Here is a 22337-nt window from a genome sequence, read left to right as displayed (position 1 = left end):
GACCACGGGCCCCTACAGGGTCGGGCTTCCAAGCTCTGTACCCGTGGCCCCCAATACAACCAGGGCGGACACCCCTTCGTGGTCTGGAGGAGGAATGAGCCCTCCTCCTGTCTTCCTGGGCGTCCCGGCCGGGCATGAGCCCCGTCCGGGTGCCACACTGTCCACTGTCATCCACACTGCCTATCCACCAATGTCTCTACTCTTGAGAGTCAAGAATTTCCTCTTTTTGGGTCCGACTGGATTCCAGAATTGTGGCAACTCCTTACTGAGTTACAATGAATGCTGTCATGTCAGACGTTTCCTCTTAGTTCAAGGCGGACAGTTTGCAGTACTACAATAATGAAGAGTTAAACAACAACCCTTTGATTCTCCTTTGTGTTGCTCTGCACCTCACCTAAAAACTCCCTACAAAAGCACATAATACTCCTTCTTATATTACAGTAGATAGGAGCAGCATGCGTCATTGCCTGGGTAGATAATGTTAAACTCTGGTCATTTTGTCTGCTAATCTGGCTTCTGTCTGTTTGGATGTTTCACTTGCTCTGAGCCAGCAGGTGGCATTGGTGTGAAAACTGTAACACACATGGGAAAAAAAACCCACTGGGACCTCCTGGGTCAACATTTTGGGTTCCAAAGTAGTCTATCATGTCCATATGGTTCTAGAAAGCAACTATACAAAATTTGGTCCTGATTAGTCAAAAAGTGTAAGTTTGTACCGGGAACATGCATACAGACAGACTTTTTATTAAATATATACTAGGGGGCTTCGCACCCTGCTTGCTTCGCTCGCCAACTCCCCCGTCCTGCAATACGCTCCAGCCAATTCACATCTCTGCTGCTCAAGTAAGTGGATTTTACTTTCACCAAACAACAATTTTTTTAATTCTTGCGGATCCGCCTCCTCATTGATAAGAAACACTACTTTTCCCTGATGGCAACACAAATTAGACAATCTACAAGTCTCTGACTTAAAGTTTAAATCTGAACGATATATTCGATCTCTGTTCCGTTATTTGACTGAGTCATAATTTCAGTTTGTTTGCGCTAATGTGATCTTTACTATCATTTTTTTGAGACTTTCGAATTTTAGTACTTTCATTATCTCTAACCTGCTCCGCACGTGTATCGCGCCAACATTTTTTAATTCTTTATGACATTCCACTTTGTCATGTACTCTTTGTCTTTTATTTCTGGCCCCGGGTGTGGTTAAATCTCTTGGTACCAAGTCTCATCTCGCAGGACGTGAACGTATCTCTCAGAAAAAGTCACGTCGCGTCCCAGGATTTTTTTATTATAATATCTTTCTATTATAAAAAAAAATCCTGGAGAGAAACAGTAGGGCGTCGAGATGTGATCTTCACGTTAAGATCACAGAAGACAGTTAAAAGACCCACAATGACCTTAAACATGAGACATTGTTCCAAGAGATTGACCCAGGACTGTTTCTCGATGACGTAGAACATGAGATTCTTGAAAGATACGCCCTGCTTACAATCTATCAAATAAGACAACGGGACAGCAAAACATTCAGTCATGTGAAAGATTTGAGCACACACAGATCCAGGGTCTCAACGCATTGCCTCGGTTCACGACCACACACTCGGTATACAAACAAGCCAGTTTCCCTTTCGGTTTGTAGTTAACCATGGCTTCTAAGCAAGTGAAGAGTGGTGAGAAGAAAGTTTTGCAGAAAATTGAGATCTAAGTAAAGAAAGAAATTATTGAAAAGTATGAGCGTGGCGTTCATGTTACTGATCTTGCCGCCAAGTACAAGAAGTCAAAATCTACGATTTCGACTATTCTAAAGCAGAAAGAATCTATTAAAGCAGCTAATGTTGCAAAAGGAGTTACAGTGTTAACCAGGCAGAGGCCTCAAGTGCTGGAAGAGGTGGAAAAACTGTTGCTAGTGTGGCTGAATGAGAAGCAACTTGCAGGGGATAGCGTAAGCGAGGCGATGTTATGCGAGAAAGCCAGGAAGATTCATGGCGACTTGCTGCAAAACAATCCTTCTACGGGTGGCGAGAGTGAGGAATTTAAAGCCAATAGAGGATGGTTTGAAAAGTTACGCAAGAGAAGTGACATTCATAGTGTGGTAAGGCATGGAGAGGCTGCTAGTTCCGACGCTGAAGCTGCAAAAGAATTTATGAAAAATTTCACAAAATTAGTGGAGGACGAAGGCTACATCCCGCAACAAGTCTTCAACTGCAACGAGACCGGATTGTTCTCCACCCAGTTCCTCCTCACTTCGTGCCAGAACTCGACTCATGCAAGGTTAGTTTTCTTGGTGGTTTATGGTTAGTTTTTGTATTACGGATTTTTCAAATGTTCATTTTTCGGTTCGTAGCGTGAATTGTTGCAATGTTACTTTTCTTGGTTGTTTATTAAATTTTTGATTTTTCAAATGTTCATTTTTTTCCCCGTGCTTAAAACTCATTAAAAAAAAGTTTACACAGCGATCAGGTTGTAAAGCTATTAGCGTGAACTCCTGCAATGTTACTTTCTTGGTGGTTGATGGTTGGTTTTTAAATAAAGTTCAGATTTGTTCAAATGTTCCTTTTTTCCCCCCTGTGCTTATAACTCATTTAAAAAGAGTGTTTACAGCGATCGGGTCATAAGGCTACAGTATAGCGCAAACTCTTGCAATGTCAGTTTTTTCTGTTGTTCAAGGTTTTCTCTGTGTTGTTCAATGTTTTTACATTTAGTTTACTATTACGCTGTGCATTCTATGGTTTAATTAACTATATTTGTGCTTAAAACCTTAAAAAAATATATATTTACATACAGTTTGTATGGTCTGGAACAGATTAATTGTATTTACATACAGTCCTATGGGGGAAATTGCTTCGGTTCACGACCAAATCGGTTTACGACCAGAGTTTTGGAACGAATTACGGCCGTGAACCAAGGTTCCACTGTATATAAATCCAATGTCTGTTTGTCCTCTTTTCACGAGAGAACTACTTAACAAATTTAGATCAGGTCGCTCTACCTCTCACCATGTATTGGACCTTACCTTTCCTCCTCTTAGCTAGCGATACTTGTTTGTTCAGCAGACACTGTACCATCTAGAGACTGTTAAAGAGTAACAGAGTAAACACAGCTACTTGTGTTTTAGAGGGTACCTGCTCATTGGCAGAGATATCACGGCCATGTGGTTTTCTCCCCACGCCGGGAACACTCTCCCATCAGAGCTGAACACCATCAGATACAGTGGCAACGTTGGATGTTGGAGTGTACCTACCTTCCGCAGGGCCAGAGATACCTTGCCAACTTTTTACATTATTGGCAAAGAGATCACAGTTACATTCTTGCCCCGATAGCAAAACCAAAAATATTGTATATCAAGAGGCCCTTGGAAACAAAATCTATCAATATAAATTCTTCTCAATACAAATTATTACATTTTTTTTTTTTTTTTAAAGTTTGTCCTGTTTCACTACTACACAGGCGGAATGCGAGGGACAGCTATATATATATATATATATTTAAAGACATTGGACACCTACCGGTATATATGTTCATGAAACAAAAATGCGAGAATAAGTTAGAAAAGGTTGGAACACCCAGGTAACCTTGTTTATTTGACTTTAAGGCTATAAAGAAAAACAAGGTTTGCAGTGCCAGGAGACAACACTGCACCTTTTCCTGCCTTGTGTTATTTTTTATTTAGTTTCTGTTGATTAAAAGCAATTTTGCGTATCATGTTATTAATCTGGTTTTTGATTTGGCTTTCTCTGTGTTGTATTTATGTATTACTAGTCAAAGAACCCAGCGTTGTCCAGGTATAAACAAACATGGAAAAACTGTCATTTGGAACTTCAACATGGCTAAATACAACCCTTGATGAAATAGAAAGAAATACTCTTACACAAAACCTGTAATCCAGCAATACAAAAAATTGTTATCCAAATTAGTTGAGAAGAAAACACTGTATACATATAGTCTATAGTTTTTGATGAGATTGTATTTTTGCCCACTATAAAACTTTGTGTGTGCTGAGGCTAATGTCCTCCATCAGCCCCAGTGTAGTTCTGTTGCCTCTCCCATTATAAATCCTCCCTCCAATATACCATATAGCCTATATTTTCATTTGCACCAACAACAATGCACAGGGAAAATTTTGTGAAAACGAGTTTCACTGTTTTTGCGGGATTTGTAAACAAATAAACAAACAGTCAGACATCCAAAAAGCTTACAATTTTATTTATATTGATTGTTGATATGGTGTTTACTTTTAGTGTTATGGTTTGCGTTACATTTAGTGCTTTTCATTATCTACCACCTTCTGTATTTGGATCCTAAGGAGGTATAGCCACCTAATTAGGTCGCTAGTTCACTGGCCCCAGCAGCACTTAAGCCAAAGCTGAAGGGTGTTTAACTGCTTTGACTTAGTTCTTATTTCTTGTACTTCATTTTTTGTGCTCATTTCCTGGTTTTGTCCCCTCATGGATAAGGGTCTATCATTGTATTTTGCCTGGATTTGTTTGAAAACCTATTTTTGTGATTTGAAAACCTATTTTTGTCCACATAAATTCTTTAATTAAAAAGTATTTTGGTTACATTTTTGGATTTGAGACTTCACAATTTCCCTGTTATCCTTTTTTGTGAACTTTAACAACCTCAGCCACATTTCTAGACCTGTGCATGCGGAAGCCTGCCTTTTCAGAAAGGGTTAGGCTGTCTAGGGTGAGGCCAAACCCAGAGATCCACACCTGAATTAAGGGACGGTCTGATTTTTGTGTGAATTTCTGGAGAACTGCTCCACTATTTTGTGGCAGAATTTCACAACATCTTTATAACTGGGACTTCCTGTGAACAAGTCCTAGTGGTGTAGAGGTGGAAGAGGCATTGCCAAAGGTAGGCCACTGTCCTTTTTTCCAGGTCAATCACTTTGGGTCTAAAGATGGAAAATGAAGAGATGTATGTTACATTGTCATGCCCAAATTGTTCCCTGTGCATCCAAAAAATTACTAATTAAAAGACACTTTGTTTTTTCTGACAGATGTACAAGTGTAGTTAAATGTTGTAGTTAAATGTCTACACTTTGTCCTTTATTTTCGGCCCCGGGCATAGTTAAATCTCTTTCTTGCGAGACATATAGGTGTCTTTCCAAGAAAATCATGTCTTGTCTCCTGCTCGTGCTCTGCATGTGTATTGCGCCAACGTTTTTGAACGTCTTTATGAAGTCTTTTATTTCTGACCCTGATTGGACCTACGAGGTTTTCAGTCCCACTTGGTCCGGGCTGATTATTACTTTCCTTATTTTCAGAATTTGCACATAGATTATTATTGTTCTTTTTTGCCTTCTTTTCTCTCTAACGCTTTTGGGTTTCTTTTCAATGCGCTGCTCTTTCTTCTTCGCTGAGTCGTTGACGTGCCATCTAGAACATATAAAATTTTTAAGAGCTGAGAGCACATGAAGTATGTCTGCCAAAAGCATTCCAACAACTGAGAGATTAGATGTTCGTGATCTTGTTTTAAATTGGTTGTAAGTAGGGCGTGACGTGCAAAAGTCACCGTCTCATGGGACTTGCTTCCAAAGGTTGTAAGTCTACTTTCGCGGGACATCAAAGTGTCTTTCCGAGAAGGTCACATCTCGACCCAAGATTTTTTTTATATAATAGATATATATATATATATTTGTATTTTTCAAATTCCTAGAGGGAACCTCCATCAGGGCTTGGGAGCCAGTGTTTACTGTAGTAAGGATAGTACAGCAACTACTGAAAATGGTGGCAGTGTTAAACTGGACCTTTCCTGTGCCAACCTCAAGCTCAGGAGCTGCATATGAGTCAGTTACACTGACAGATGCACTTTGATGAGTGGTTCAAATAAAGTTCAGCAATGATGGGTGGGGAACAGGTCTTGAGTGCTACTATTGATTGAAATCTGCTATTTTATAGCTTTGCACATGTAATTGTCTTTCTGACATGCGGGAATGCTTTTATTTTTTAAATGAAACAATATAGCCTTTCTTTTGACAGTTTCAGACCTCCAAGATGAAACATAAAGCTTCACTCAAAAAGGCAGACATCAAAGACAGTTGCTGGATTCCTGTCTAATGGTGATGTATTGGGATGTTCTGGAGATGATTTAATAATGCTGCAGGGTTTGTTTCCTTTATAAACAGTTGATAGTTTAATTAATTAATACATGCCATTAGTGTGTTCTGAAATGGCAGGTCTCATACTTAGAGAGAATTATGAGATATTAAAATAGGAGGTGGAACTCCATTAGAGCTGACCTTTTCTTTTAAATTACTGATATTTGAGATTTAATTCAGAATTCAATGAAAACTTCATTTTTATTCTTATGACCAGGCCTTTTGTCTTTGACTCAGAAATGGGGTCTGCAGCCAGCTTCAGGTCATTAATTATGATCTTTATAAATTAAATTAAAAGGACGTCAGCATTAGATTTTTGTCTTTTAACGCTTGGAAGACTGATGAAATCTTACTAGGAATGTTTTTTTTTTCCTTTTCTGGAAATGAAATTGAGATGATTCCTTCAAGTAGCTCTTCCTCTGAAGAAATTAATGTGCAATAGGAATTTAGTACAATGCGTCTAAAATGCTCTTACGTATACGGGCAGATGGCAATGTTTTTTAACTTTTCTACTTAATTAATATACAGTACAACTGTCTGTTTTGAAACACCTGAGCAAAGGAGTCATTCAGTCATGTGTATACCCTTTGTTGTAAACATAAGTGCACTGTTTTGTCCTTAAGTTCCTTATCGTAACCATCAGTAGCACATCTGGCCAGATGTTAATGCCAGAGCAACATCTTGCACTCCAGGGACTTTTACTTACAATTCAAATAAGGTCCCTACTTCTTCATCTCTCGTGCAGATGTTATGTATTATCTCTTTCCTTTCAAATGCCTTCTATATACAGTATAGTATCAAAAGGATCCTGCAGGTTCAAAATTTTGGACCACATCTCCCGTCAACTGATTCTACTACAATGGCATCCTTTCTAATTGTAAATTGTCATCTAAAACTGTATGGTCCAATTTAGGGTCAACAGAAAAAGGTTTACTACTACTAATTTACTAACCAGTAGAAGTCTATGGCCATCAATATCTAGCCCCTTAATAATGTTCATGAGTTTGAAGTTTCTATAATCTTACTGATCAAAATAACAGGAAAGGAAAATATATCTGAATATGAACTAAATGTAAAGCAGAGTCACCGCTGGTGGTAATTGTTCTTAAGAGCCTACAGGAGCTGACATTACTAAATCTGTTCTTAAATGGGCATTAGAGAGAGCCTGTCTAATTTAACTAGCTCCTATAAATCAAATAACACCCAACAGAACTGAAAGGAGTGTAGAAGAATCAAATGAGGGCAACTTGAACATACAAGAGCATAGACCAAAATTAAAAATTTCCCTGCTTTGAGAAAAATGTCAAAAGAACACTGTTAACAGTGATAGCAAAAAGTAAAATGCAAGAAAATCTAAAATTTTCAAAAGCCAAAAGTTTAGTGATTCCAATAAAGACCATGGGCCTCAAGTATAATGCCGTGCATAGAATTCACACTAAAACATGGCATATGGACAAAAGTGGAAATGTGCGTACACACAAAAAAATCCAGATGCATAAATCTGTGAGTATGCCATGTTCCACACACTTCCCCTTTACCAATCCCAATGAACGTAAAGTTAAACACACATGCACATGCCTACAGCCCCACTCCAACTCCTCCCAGAATTATGCATATTTCAATATGCAAATCAAAATAAATATCACCTTCCGTTCAGTATTTGGTTAAAAAAATAATGGAAAAGGTATGTGAAAAAAAGAGGAATGAGGCAAGGGAAAATGTACTATTTGTTGGATTACACAGTGGTATAAGCAAAAAAAATGTGGTGGAGACACTTGAAAGTTCAGAAAGTCACACAGTACCCACAAGAAAAATGGCTGCACATACACCTTTGCCTCGGAAACTGCTGGGAGGCCATCTGGCTGTGTGTTGACTTACACTGTTCTGGAGTCACAAAATGCAATAGTTTATACTGTAAGAGATGTGGCGAATGAACTAAGGAATATGACGGCTGTACTATGTGATATTAACCACAAATTAAATGATTCGGTTAAAAAAAATACTGCACATGATTACCTGTTTTTACATTCTGCTAATTACATTCAAACGAAGTTGTAACGCTGTCTGACTTAACTGATCATCTGGTGGGTCAGGGTCAGGTTCATAATTGTGCATTTCTTCAGGTACATGCTTGCACATTGCAACATACTTTCTATGGACTATAGAGTAGCACATTAATAGAGTGGAAACGCTTTCTATTTACTTGAGCAAATTCATTCTTTGAAAAAAGTGCCTTCATAATGTAGCAACGACACCAAGTGTAACAACAGATCAATCCTCTGCTCTTTACTTTGGGGCGACTCGCTATCCTTAAAACGCCTACTTGCCTTTTGCTGCACTAGTTGGAAAAAGCACCTACAATTGTGCTCAGCTGCCGTTTTTATAGGTTCTCCAGCTATATATGATGTAATGCCAGCTCATTCTTTTGGTGATTCATCCCTGACTGATGTAACTTGTCAAGTGCTGTTGCAATAGCAATGTGTATGCAGTTGACTTTACATTTGGACGTTGTTGCGAATTGCACTTTTATGTTTTCCAGTACAACCACATTGTAAGGAAATCTTAACTATCTGGATGATAAGCGGATAATACCAATCTATACAGCTGGCATGGCGAGATGTTTGTGAAATACCTGATTATCAGCAAGTTCACGCTGAAAAGCTTCTGTGGCTAAAAACCCGAGAGTGGGCAGAACTTGCAAAGGAGCAGGTAGAGCACAATTCCTCAAAGTCTGCCTTTGTAAAGCTGGCGTCAGTTCAGCACACAGCTCCAAGAGGACAGCTCTTGGAAATCAAAATAGACTTAGAAGCCAGTCATCATTATCTGCAAATATTAGCTCTCTTCTAATTCTTCCATTTGCAATGTCTTCTAACAACACTAAAGCAGCCATGGTAGTTGAAATAGTTTGACTTCCGTGCACCATTATATTGGAACAGAATTACTACAATCAAGTGAATTAAGTTTGTAAATGATATACAAATAATTTCGATACATTTGATAAAACCTGCTTCACAGATCTAAAAAAGAAAAGAATAATACAGAAACAGTAGCACTGCTTTGACGCTGGGTGCCGTTAGTTTGCAAAGCCAAGCAAAACAGTGCGTACGCAAGGGGCACCCTTCCATGAAAATGTGTGTGGCTTTACGCCAAGTTTAGTTTTTGTATATCTCAAAGTGAGCGCTGAAATGGGCGTAGGTAACATTTTTGTGCCTACGCACCATTTATACAGGCACCAGGAGAACAGACCCTTGTTTTGTATATGCAGATCTCTTTAAGAACACAGAAGGATATAATCTATTTACTCATTTATTATTTTCTGTTCCTATTGTGTGTGATTTCCAGAAAAACTTTGAGAAATGTGTGAGAGAACCCATCAAAGTCCAGAGCCTCTTAAATGTTATGCATTACAAAGAGCAAAGCATGGACAAAAGCCCCATACAACTGCGCAGCTGAAGACCTGCATAATGGATGAATGCGAAAAAATTCCACTTGCTGATCTTCATCTTCAGTGCTCAAACACTTATCAAGTGTTATTAAAAGTAACAGTGATGTTACACAGTGGAAAACAGTTGACGGTTCCAACTTTTTGAAGTGTGTTGCAGTTATTAGATTTGATCTTCTTTTGAGCAGTATCCATATTGATAAAGGTGATAAAACAATTTATATTTTTTAGTCTATTGTATACGTTTATCTTCTTCTTCTTCTTTCAGCTGCTCCCGTTAGGTTGCCACAGCGGATCATCTTCTTCCATATCTTTCTGTCCTCTACATCTTGTTCTGTTACACCCATCACCTGCATGTCCTCTCTCACCACATCCATAAACCTTCGCTTAGGCCTTCCTTTTTTCCTCTTCCCTGGCACCTCTATCCTTAGCATCCTTCTCCCAATATACCCAGCATCTCTCCTCTGCACATGTCCAAACCAACGTAATCTCGCCTCTCTGACTTTGTCTCCCAACTGTCCACCTTGAGCTGACCCTCTAATGTCCTCATTTCTAATCCTATCCATACTCGTCACACCCAGTGCAAATCTTAGCATCTTTAACTCTGTTACCTCCAGCTCTGTCTCCTGCTTTCTGGTCAGTGCCACCATCTCCAACCCATATAACATAGCTAGTCTCACTACCATCCTGTAGACCTTCCCTTTCACTCTTGCTGATACCCGTCTGTCACAAATCACTCCTGACACTCTTCTCCACCCATTCCACCCTGCCAGCACTCTCTTCTTCACCTCTCTTCCACAATCCCCATTACTCTGTACTGTTGATCCCAAGTATTTAAACTCATCCACCTTCGTCAACTCTACTCCCTGCATCCTCACCATTCCACTGACCTCCCTCTCATTTACAGACATGTATTCTGTCTTGTTCCTACTGACTTTCATTCCTCTCCTTTCTAGAGCATATCTCCACCTCTCCAGGGTCTCCTCAACCTGCTCCCTACTATCAGTACAGATCACAATGGCATCAGCAAACATCATAGTCCACGGGGACTCCTGTCTAATCTCGTCTGTCAACCTGTCCATCACCATTGCAAATAAGAAAGGGCTCAGAGCTGATCCCTGATGTAATCCCACCTCCACATTGAATTCATCTGTCGCTCCTACCACAGGCCTCACCACTGTCACACTTCCCTCGTACATATCCTGTACAACTCTTACGTACTTCTCTGCCACTCCCGACTTCCTCATACAATACCACAGCTCCTCTCGAGGCACCCTGTCATATGCTTTCTCCAGGTCCACAAAGACGCAATGCAACTCCTTCTGGCCTTCTGTAAACTTTTCCATCAACATCCTCAGAGCAAACATTGCATTTGTGGTGCTCTTTCTTGGCCTGAAACCATACTGCTGCTCACTAATCATCACCTCACTTCTTAACCTAGCTTCCACTACTCTTTCCCATAACTTCATGCTGTGGCTCATCAGTTTTATTCCCCTGTAGTTACTGCAGTCCTGCACATCACCCTTATTCTTAAATATCGGCACCAGTACACTTCTTCTCCACTTCTCAGGCATCCTCTCACTTTCCAAGATTCCATTAAACAATCTGGTTAAAAACTCCACTGCCATCTCTCCTAAACACCTCCATACTTCCATAGGTATGTCATCTGGACCAACGGCCTTTCCATTTTTCATCCTCTTCATAGCTGTCCTTACTTCCTCCTTTCTAATCCATTGCACTTCCTGATTCACTATCTCCACATCATCCAACCTCTTCTCACTCTTGTTCTCTTCATTCATCAGCCTCTCAAAGTACTCTTTCAATCTGTTCAACACACTCTCCTCACTTGTGAGTACATTTCCATCTTTATCCTTTATCACCCTAACCTGCTGCACATCTTTCCCAGCTTGGTCCCTCTGTCTAGCCAATCGGTACAGGTCCTTTTCTCCCTCCTTAGTGTCCAATCTCTCATACAACTCATCATACGCCTTTTCAGTAGCCTTCACCACCTCTCTCTTCTCCTTGCGCCTTATCTCCTTGTACTCTTGTCTACTTTCTGCATCTCTCTGACTATCCCACTTCTTCATTGCCATCCTCTTCCTCTGTATACTCTCCTGTATTTCCTCATTCCACCACCAGGTTTCCTTTTCCTCCTTCCTCTTTCCAGATGTCACGCCAAGCACCCTTCTTGCTGACACCCTTACTACATCTGCTGTAGTTTCCCAACTGTCTGGTATCTCTTCACTGCCACTCAGTGCCTGTCTCACCTCCTCCCTAAACTCAACCTTGCAGTCTTCCTTTTTCAACTTCCATCATTTGATCCTTGGCTCTGCCCTCACTCTCTTCCTCTTCTTGATCTCCAACGTCATCCTACAGACCAGCATCCTATGCTGCTTAACTACACTTTCGCCTGCCACCACTTTGCAGTCTTCAATCTCCTTCAGATCAACTATTCTGCATAGAATGTAATCTACCTGTGTGCATTTTCCTCCACTCTTGTATGTAACCCTATGTTCCTCCCTCTTCTTAAAATGCATATTCACCACAGCCATGTCCATCCTTTTGGCAAAATCCACTATCCTCTGACCTTCTTCATTCCTCTCCTTGACACCATACCTACCCATCACCTCCTCGTCTCCACTGTTCCCTTCACCAACATGTCCATTAAAATCCGCTCTAATCACCTCCCTCTGTCCCTTGGGTACACTGTCCATCACTTCATCCAACTCACTCCAAAAATCTTCATTCTCACCTAATGCACACCCAACTTGCGGTGCATATGCATTAACAACATTCATCATCACACCTCCAATTTCCTGCTTCATAATCATTATGACAACTGACACTCTTTTCACCTCCAAAACACTCTTGACATACTGTTCCTTCAGAATAACTCCTACCCCATTTCTCCTCCTATCCACACCATGATAGAACAATTTAAATCCACCTCAGATCCCCCTGGCCTTACCCCCTTCCATTTAGTCTCTTGCACACACAATATATCAACCTTCCTTCTCTCCATCATACTGTATCTGCTAACTCTCTCCCCTTACCAGTCATACTGACAACATTCAAAGTTCCTACCCTCAGTTCCACTCTCTTTACTTTCCTCCTCTCCTCCTGCCTCTGGACACGTCTCCCCCCTCTTCTTCTCCTTCTTCTTATTCTGCCAACATTAACCCAGTTTCCGCCAGCACCCTGTTGCCTAACAGTACTGGTGGTAGTCGTTGTTAACCCGGGGCTTGACCGATCCGGTATGGAAATTTGTATTGTCTGCATATTGATTTGGATGCCCTTCCTGACATAACCCTCCCCATTTATCCGGGCTTGGGACTGGCATGAAGAAACACACTGGTTTGTGCATCCCCTGTGGCTGGGTTCCATTGTATATATTTATGACTACCCCAAATACCTAAAATCAGAATCAGTTGCAAATTAATAGAACATCATTAGTGAGGATTTTGGATAAACCTGTTTTATTTGAACCTCAGACATTTAATTTGTTTTGCTCTTTGTTGTTGAGTTGTGTGTTTTAACCATGCTTAGATCAAAAAAGCTCTTTGAAACCTTCGGAAATTAAGTAATAGATGCCTATGAGTCTGGGAAAGGTTTTAAAAAGGCCTCCAAACATTTGGAAATCAACCATTCAACTGCCTGTAAGATTATCTACAAGTGGAGAAGATTTCAAACTGTTGCCAAATTGTCCAGGCCAGGCTGCTCTAGTAAGTTCAGCCTGAGAGCAGAGCTCAAAATGCTGAAAGAAATCTCCAAGGACGCCAGAACTTTAGCCCAGTTACTGTACTACTGGCAACTCTTGCCAATGTTGATTTCAAAGTGCATGAGTCTACATTGAGAAAGAGGCTATGCAAATTAGATCTTTATTGAAGGTGTGGCAGGAGAAAACCTTTGCTGTCCAGAAAGAACATCAAGGTAAGTAAGACTAAAGTTTGTCCATGAACACCAAGGAAAAGACCTGTACTTCTGGATTAATGTGCTCTGGACAGACTCATTTAAGACAGCCACAGTACCAGAAGACATGTTTGGTAAGAAATAAAGACAGCTTTTGACCAGAAGAACCTGTTACCAACTGTAATACATGGTAGTGGAAATGGTATGGTTTGGGGCTCCTTTGCTGCCTCAGGGTCTTGGCAGCTCACAATCATGGAATCCAATAAAAATTCTTCATTGTACAAGAGGGGGCTTGAAAGTAAACATTGCAACTTGACAACAATCCTAAACATACTAGTAAATCCACCAAGAAATGGCTGAAATGAAAGAACTGGATGGTTCTGGAATGTCCAGGTCAACGCTTATAACCAAATACCATTAAGAATATGTGGTATGATATGAAATGGTCTATGCATACAAGACACCCCTTAAACAGCACACAGCTGAAAGAATTCTGCATGGAGCAATGGGAATTTTTTTCTTCCAGATGACGTCAGGAAATGTCAAATATCAGCTTTCAGATCCAAGAAGGTACTTACTTTTCCCACAGATGGAAATGGCGTATCTGTTCATTTTTTGTTGAATTAATGATTGCAAAGTAAAATTTCCTTTGTTTTTTGTGTTTTTTTTCTTTCAATACATCACCTTTATCTATAGATACTGTTCAAAGGAAGATCAAATTGTGATATGTCCAAATACTTTAAAAAAGAAAAAATATTTTATGGGATGTACTTACTTTTTCACACAACTGTACTACAAGACTTCAAGTTCCAGCCCAACCACTGACTTTTTTGTGTTACCCTTAGGGATTTATTTCACCCATGAACAAGCACACCATAGAAGTATGGAATCAAATCTTTTCTAATTCTGCACTTGTATAGTGCCTTGAGTCGGCAATCATCTTAGAAAAGCGCTATTATAAATATGTAATACTTGGAGGATCATCTTCATTTCTTACGCTAAATATGAACATTACAGTTCATAGGGACAAAGGCTCTGGTTTCTGCTCCTCACCTCCCAATGAAACAAATTGATTATTTATTAAGTGTAACACCGCAGACTCATGAAGCGCTAAGAAAACAGGAAAACTGTACAATAAAAATGCAAAATAACTCATAAGCCAGTGAGCAAATGTAAATCATACCAAATAAAGAAATAAATACAAAAGGCAGCCTTTAGGTGTCGGTGAGTGTGACCAATTCAGTGTTATTTGCTTTGCTAAATGTTGATTACAAAGTGGAGACACTATCAGCTGTTTGGATACAAATTCTCCCAGCACGTTTATTTATTCTTTATATTTCCTAATTCGATTTGATGAATGACTGACAGATCTGACACCTCATTCAGCGAGATTAATAGAACGACACAATATTTACGTCGCACGGACAGCCAATTATCCAACCATCTATCATCGAGATTATCTTTCTGATTGAAAACTACTCGTCCATGTAATCGGAATTATTTGGAATTAGAAGAGAATTTATGACTTCTTATGTCGCTTTTTCTGGGTGATGGTAAATTAGAAATATTAGCTACACAGGAAAAAAAATAACCCCCCTGCCACACCACCCATGCACAGGGGAGGTGTCTGAAGAAGTCATGCATCTCAGCATGCATCAGGACGCTGTTTGTAGAAGCAGCCTTTTACAAGGGGGCGTGTAACGAATTCACCCTAGGGTACAGGGTGCTGAGTGGATAGAGGTGCTATGGGTGAATATTAACTTTGGCTGGCAATTGCTTTCTGGTGTAAGCATTTTATTAAATGTGTCAAACTATTTTCTATCTGTTCCATGGCCTCTCTAATCTAGTCAGTGGTTAGAGCTCTTACGACCAGATTTGTTCTTTGCAGGAGCCACATTATGAATTTGAGATGATAAAGGGAAATAGACTGAAGTTATTGATCATGAGGTCACATTATTTGGAAGAGTTCTCATCACATGCTGCACCAATGGGCTGTCACTCACTACATGGCATTTGTTCAAATCACTTCAAGCTTTAGTCTGGCCATCAAATTCCATTATTGTGATTTTCCTCAAGATGCATACAATCATCTACGTAAAGGACAAAAATAGGAAGTTGCTTAAGCCAATTAAATATTTAACAAATCAGTAACCGCATGCCACCTTTTTATTTACCTGGCATTGTAGGAACAAATTGGACTCACAAAAATTCAGAAAAAGTGTAACCTTAACACAGGTAGCGTCCCATTCAGGAATCAAGCTGGGCTGCAGTACTGTAAGTCTACTATAATGCCTACGCTATACTCCGACATGCCACAGTCAGTTGTTTCCTTTAGAACTCAAATAAACATGACTGACGTCACTGCTTTAACATGAGAAGAGTGCATGTTCTTCCTTTGCTCATTCAGGTTTGGCCTGCTATTAGTGAGCATGACCTATGATGGACTGGCACTCCATCCAGTGTTAGTTATTGCCTGATGCAGATGATCCCACAGTAAGATCTGGCCAACTTCTACCCTGTATTTGAATAAGCAGGTTCAGAGGAGGAATAAGTAAAAGAAGGTCTGCTTTCTCCATGGGCGAGTTTACCTGTTCCCTAGGTACTCAGAAGTTAGCTGGTGTTCAAACAGAAAGGCTGGCAATTACAGTGTGGCCTCCGAGTGAGTAAACACCACCTCATATAATTGTTCTAAAGCTCTGCCTTAGCACAACAGCTGATTGGTTTTCTAACTGTGCTTCCACTACACATGCTCCTCCTGTTATAACTTCCCACTCCCTCCATCAAAATCTAAATCATGGAACCATTTGTCTTTGCTCCGGATGTCACTCAGTGTGACATGCTTCTTCAGCCACACGTTCTACCTCAAATGGTGGTAGCAGCAGGACTCAAACTTGGGATGTTTGGATCACAGAGCAACCTTCTCAGTTGCCTTTAAGATGAAATGGATAAGCTGCTGCTGATTACTCAAAGACCCTGAGTTTATGGCAAACCTGTTATTGTGAAGGTGTGAAACAGAGAGGAATGAATGAATGATTGTTTTAGAGTCCATTTTTTCCTCTTCTTTCTGTTATCTCTCACTTGTCTGCTTTGGCTAACTTGTCTCTGTTTTATATCTGCACTGGATGTGATTTTGGCTCTTTGAACAATACAGTAGCTGGCATAATTCATTCAGTCCTGATGTTCAGATTAACGCAGAAGGTGCCTCTTTTCTTACATAAGTTTTTATGAAATTCAATATTTCTCATTAATTTTTATCTTTTAAAATGAGCATTTTACTGATGATTTGCTTAAAAAGGCAATCTACACCAAACAAGTGCCAATACACAGTCCAGAAAATCAGAATCCTTAAAACAGAAGCAAAATGGAAATATAAACCAGTAAAACCAACAAAATCAGTAACACTCACAAAACTCCAACAAAAATGAATGATCTCTGGCTCCTGAGTCTCCCCAGCCATTAGGGTGGCCCCACCTCCTGAGGCTTCAGGCACAAATAACAAGGAGCATAAGCATATTAAAAGGGACAGAACAAAATTATACACTTCACAACAAATACACAAACATATGAAACAATATAATTAAAAAATAACAATAAAACATGAACACACATTAATCTATAAAAGCCTCCTTATTTTTCTTTGAAAACTGAAATAGTCAAATCTCTTTTATAGCTGAGGCATACTGCTAAATGGCAGTCAACCTAACATGGCTCAACTTTGTTGCTGCGTTTGTAATTTTGATTTAGTTACTTCAAACTTAAAGTAATTGGAGCAGCACATGGTAATGTGTCTTTTATTACAGATGCCATGATTACTGTGTAATTAGGAAAATGCATGACCCTGTGTTAGGATATAGCGGGTTGGAAAATGACTGACTGACTAGGAGAACGGCATAGGAAAGCACACAATGAGGTTTGGAGTAGTGATGAGTGAAACTCCGCTGAATTTGCTTTGTCTCAAGTTAATTAAAGTCCCTGAAATGTTAGAGAACTTCGCCAAACTCAGCAAAATACATTTAAGTCAATGGGGAAGGAGGACTTGAACCAGTTCTGAGTGGCTTATACGGGTGTAATGGTCTTCCAAGTGTTCCTGATGGCTAGAGAAATGTCTACCAACTACGATAAGCTGATTATTGTGGCCAAATAGTGACCAGAGCTTTTTGGTACCACCTTGCCCACCTGAGATAAAATTAATAGAATTAAATATTAGAACAAGAAAAGAAAAAAACATCTGAAAAGAATGAAAAATGCAAATGAATCAGGACCTGACGAAATTCCAGCAGACATGTGGAAGAATGTAGGAGAAGAGGGAGTAGATGTTTTTTTTCTCCTAACTCTTTTGTTTATTCACTGCCACTGCTACCAGATAAATGCAATACTAAAGCACGTAGATTCTTCATTCCTTCTTGTCTACATCAAATGCACAGCATTCTGGGTAATACTATTAAAGGTGTAAGCTCACATATTACAAACAGGTCACATACAAGTCAAAACAAAATTGCATAACCTTTAAAGCACAAATACAAGAACACGTTTCCTGTTTCGGTCTGTGTGTGCATTTTGTGTTTAACTGTATCTGAAAGTATTCCTATTATACTATATTTTTAGCCCAGTATTAGGATCAACAGCATATACTTGAGGCACTGGCACATAAGCCATTGGCTACTGTAGCTCTGTGATGTCATGATGGCCTCGCAAAGCAAAAATTTGTCTAAGCAGGCCACACAGAAAATTTCCAGGAAAATATCTGGTAAACAAGGTAACCGTGGCACTAGTTTGGAGTAAGAATGAGAACTGTGTAGTTACCTACAGTAGACTGCTGTACAGGTTACACAGAAAATATGCAGTAATAACACTGCTTGCTATCAAGCTATTTCAAAGTAATTACACTGTAATAAGAGAAACAATATAAAGTGTAACCCATATTTTTAATGAAATGCTTTGGGGACAACCCACCTAAGACTGAAAGAAATTGAAAACTTCAAAATGTTAAGCATTGTACTAGGGAATGGAAAGTAGCATAGGGGAAAACACAAAAGTGATGCCAAAAGGTGTGCCAAATATAAATTACCACAGGAATCATACTAAAGTGAGACACCATAACCATAGTGCTAACAAGGACAAATATCATTTAATAAAACTGAGAGTCTAAACTAAACTGTATTTTTTTCCTGCACCTAATCTGTCACAAATTGCAATCTCCTTTTCAGGAAGATCCAACACTAGGATACTGACTGCGGTGTGCCACCACCTGATATAGGCAGCGTGTGGTGACAAAGTGTCACATGACCTACAGTGAGCACTGTAACCACAAACAACATGGCTGCAACCTTGCAAACATAATACCACATAATGGCAATAATTTGGGAATTTCCCCTAGGGATTAATAAAGTATCTATCTATCTATCTATCTATCTATCTATCTATCTATCTATCTATCTATCTATCTATCTATCTATCTATCTATCTATCTATCTATCTATCTATCTAATTGCAGTTGAAAAAATAAAAAAATGGCACCCTGATGATATCACCATCACAACATAAAGAATGATAAGCAAGAATTATAATAATAAAAGAAAATTTTAAACATAGCAAAATGGTTTAAGGGAAATAATATCACAGTGTCATGACACACACAGAGAATGTGCAGACTACACAGAAACAATAATTGGATACAGAAATTGCACCCCTGTGTGATGAGCTGTGTCACGGGTTTATATTATGTTTATAGTTGCACTTACCCTTTTTATAAGATGTTGTAAAGCCCCTTTAGCATGTGAGGGAGTGCAAAACAGCTCTGGTACAAACAACAGTACAGTTGCACGAGGACACGTTTCGGGTGGAGTGGCACTTGAAGTATCCGTGGGTCAAGGGAAGCCTACAGTGCCGCACATACCACTAAACTCTAAAAGTACTGCTGTCCCAGTCTTAGTTTGTAGTTGCAAAGTAGAAAAAGCAGTTAAGTGAAGCCATTCATGTTTGGGTAAGAGGGCCCTTCCTAATCGAGACGGGTCTGCCTATAGGAGGGAGATCGATCATCTAGTGTCTTAGTGCAGTCAGTACAACAAGGAGTTCAACTCGCAGAAGACAATGGAGATGGTAATAGATTTCAAATGGAGTCCACCTGCACTGACCCATATCACATTGTCTGAGTCACCAGTAGACACAGTGGAGTCTTTCTGTTAAATTGGCACTAGTATTACTCAGGATCAACATCAGTTCTCTCAATAAGAAAGCTCAGCAAAGGATGTTTTTTTCTGCAGCAGTTGAAGAAGTTCAAACTGCTTACCTGCTACCTTTGAGTTCAATCTCACTTCCTCCATCACATTGTGGTATGCTGCTGCCACAGCCAAAGAAAGGGTAGACTGATAGATAGATAGATAGATAGATAGATAGATAGATAGATAGATAGATAGATAGATAGATAGATAGATAGATAGATAGATAGATAGATAGATAGATAGATAGATAGATAGATAGATAGATAGATAGATAGATAGATAGATAGATACTTTATTAATCCCAAGGGGAAATTCACATTCTCCAGCAGCAGCATACTGATACAAAAAAAAAGAAAACAATATTAAATTAAAGATTGATAATAATGCAGGTAAAAACAGACAATAACTTTTTATAATGTTAACGTTTACCCCCCCGGGTGGAATTGAAGAGTCGCATAGTTTGGGGGAGGAACGATCTCCTCAGTCTGTCAGTGGAGCAGGACAGTGACAGCAGTCTGTCGCTGAAGCTGCTCTTCTGTCTGGAGATGACACTGTTTAGTGGATGCAGTGGATTCTCCATAATTGATAGGAGCCTGCTTAGTGCCCGTCGCTCTACCACGGATGTTAAACTGTCCAGCTCCATGCCAACAATAGAGCTTGCCTTCCTTACCAGTTTGTTCAGGCGTGAGGCGTCTTTCTTCTTCATGCTGCCTCCCCAGCACACCACCGTATAGAAGAGGGCGCTCGCCACAACCGTCTGATAGAACATCTGCAGCATCTTATTGCAGATGTTGAAGGACGCCAGCCTTCTAAGGAAGTATAGTCAGCTCTGTCCTTTCTTACACAGAGCATCAGTATTGGCAGTCCAGTCTAATTTATCATCCAGCTGCACTCCCAGGTGTTTATAGGTCTGTACCCTCTGCACACAGTCACCTCTGATGATCACAGGGTCCATGAGGGGTCTGGGCCTCCTAAAATCCACCACCAGCTCCTTGGTTTTGCTGGTGTTCAGGTGTAGTTGGTTTGAGTTGCACCATTTAACAGTCCTTGATTAGGTCCCTATACTCCTCCTCCTGCCCACGATAGCAGTGTCGTCAGTGAACTTTTGCACATGGCAGGACTCCGAGTTGTATTGGAAGTCCGATGTATATAGGCTGAACAGGACCGGAGAAAGTACAGTCCCCTGTGGCACTCCTGTGTTGCTGACCACAATGTCAGACGTGCAGTTCCCAAAAGCACATACTGAGGTCTGTCTTTAAGATAGTCCACGATCCATGCCACCAGGTATGAATCTACTCCCATCTCTGTCAGCTTGTCCCTAAGGAGCAGAGGTTGGATTGTGTTGAAGGCGCTAGAGAAGTCTAGAAACATAATTCTTACAGCACCACTGCCTCTGTCCAAGTGGGAGAGGGATCGGTGTAGCATATAGATTATGGCATCCTCGGCTCCCACCTTCTCCTGATATGCGAACTGCAGAGGGTCGAGGGCATGTTGAACCTGTGGCCTCAGGTGGTGAAGCAGCAGTCTCTCCGTGGTCTTCATCACATGTGATGTCAGAGCAACAGGCCGGACTGTAACATATAATTTCAAATACAGAGAAGGCGATTGGCAGCCAGTTGCTGTCTCACCAGGACTTACATGCTACCAGGATTGTCAGGCATGTAAGTGAGATCACAGCCAACAATAACCATCCAGGACATGGACAATTTACAGTAAGTCACTTTTTCTGGCAAGAGAATGAGGTCTATAATGACAAAAACCTCACACTACAAGAACAGCCTTTTCCCCACAGCAGTACTTTATATGAATGTGTATGGGTCCTGTTAATTTGTTTATTCACTTATAGTGTCTTAGAGCATATGTGGCACCAAGTGAACTTCCTAGCATATGTAGCGGTATATGGGCAGTAAAGATTGATTCTAATTCTGATAAAGTATAATAACAGTACTTACTGGAGAAGAGAGCTGAAGCTCATTCAGGTGCAGGCATGCACGCCTGTGTGCAAGTCGGTAATGTTCCAAGTTCCTGTTGGAGTAAGTAGTGGAAGGCAGCTGATGTCAAAAAGCGCTTCCCAATTGGAATGACAGGATAGCCATCATGAAGGATTGGATGTGTAAACCCGGCGTCCATATAAGTTTCCTAGCAGAGAGTGTTGGGGAAGAGCTGGTGTGCCTGCTGTTTTGAATATTTTTTTCCATACATTTTTTCAATATCTTTTCACTGACAAACATTTTAGAAAGGAAGAATAAAAGGAATTGCATTACTGTTTTTTTCCTACTCATTTTTTTCTTGTGTTTTGATTTTTGTGTCATCTGGACTGTGTTTTATATTTAATGACATGATAGTACTTTTTGTTCATGTTTTGTCACTTGTTAATAGAAGATTAACATTTTTTTTTACCATATTATTGTCTATGCCTTTATTCACTTACCTGCTGGTCCACTTTGTTGGACTAGGTACATGCAAGGGTTCAAAGGCATGGGGCATCACACCAAGATTCTGGAGTTGCAATGCAGCAGCCCTAACCGGCGTGCCACCCTGCTCCATTTGAAGCTGTGTTTTGCAGGTGGTTACTGAATGAATGAGAACATGGATATCAGGTTTGTCTGCGGGTCTCCTCCAGCAGGACCTTGGGGGGCAGAGTCACTGTTGTTGTGGATCA

Source organism: Erpetoichthys calabaricus, chromosome 16 (assembly GCF_900747795.2).
Source record: "Erpetoichthys calabaricus chromosome 16, fErpCal1.3, whole genome shotgun sequence".
NCBI classification, from domain to species: Eukaryota; Metazoa; Chordata; class Cladistia; order Polypteriformes; family Polypteridae; genus Erpetoichthys; species Erpetoichthys calabaricus.
This window is presented reverse-complemented; position numbering follows the sequence as displayed.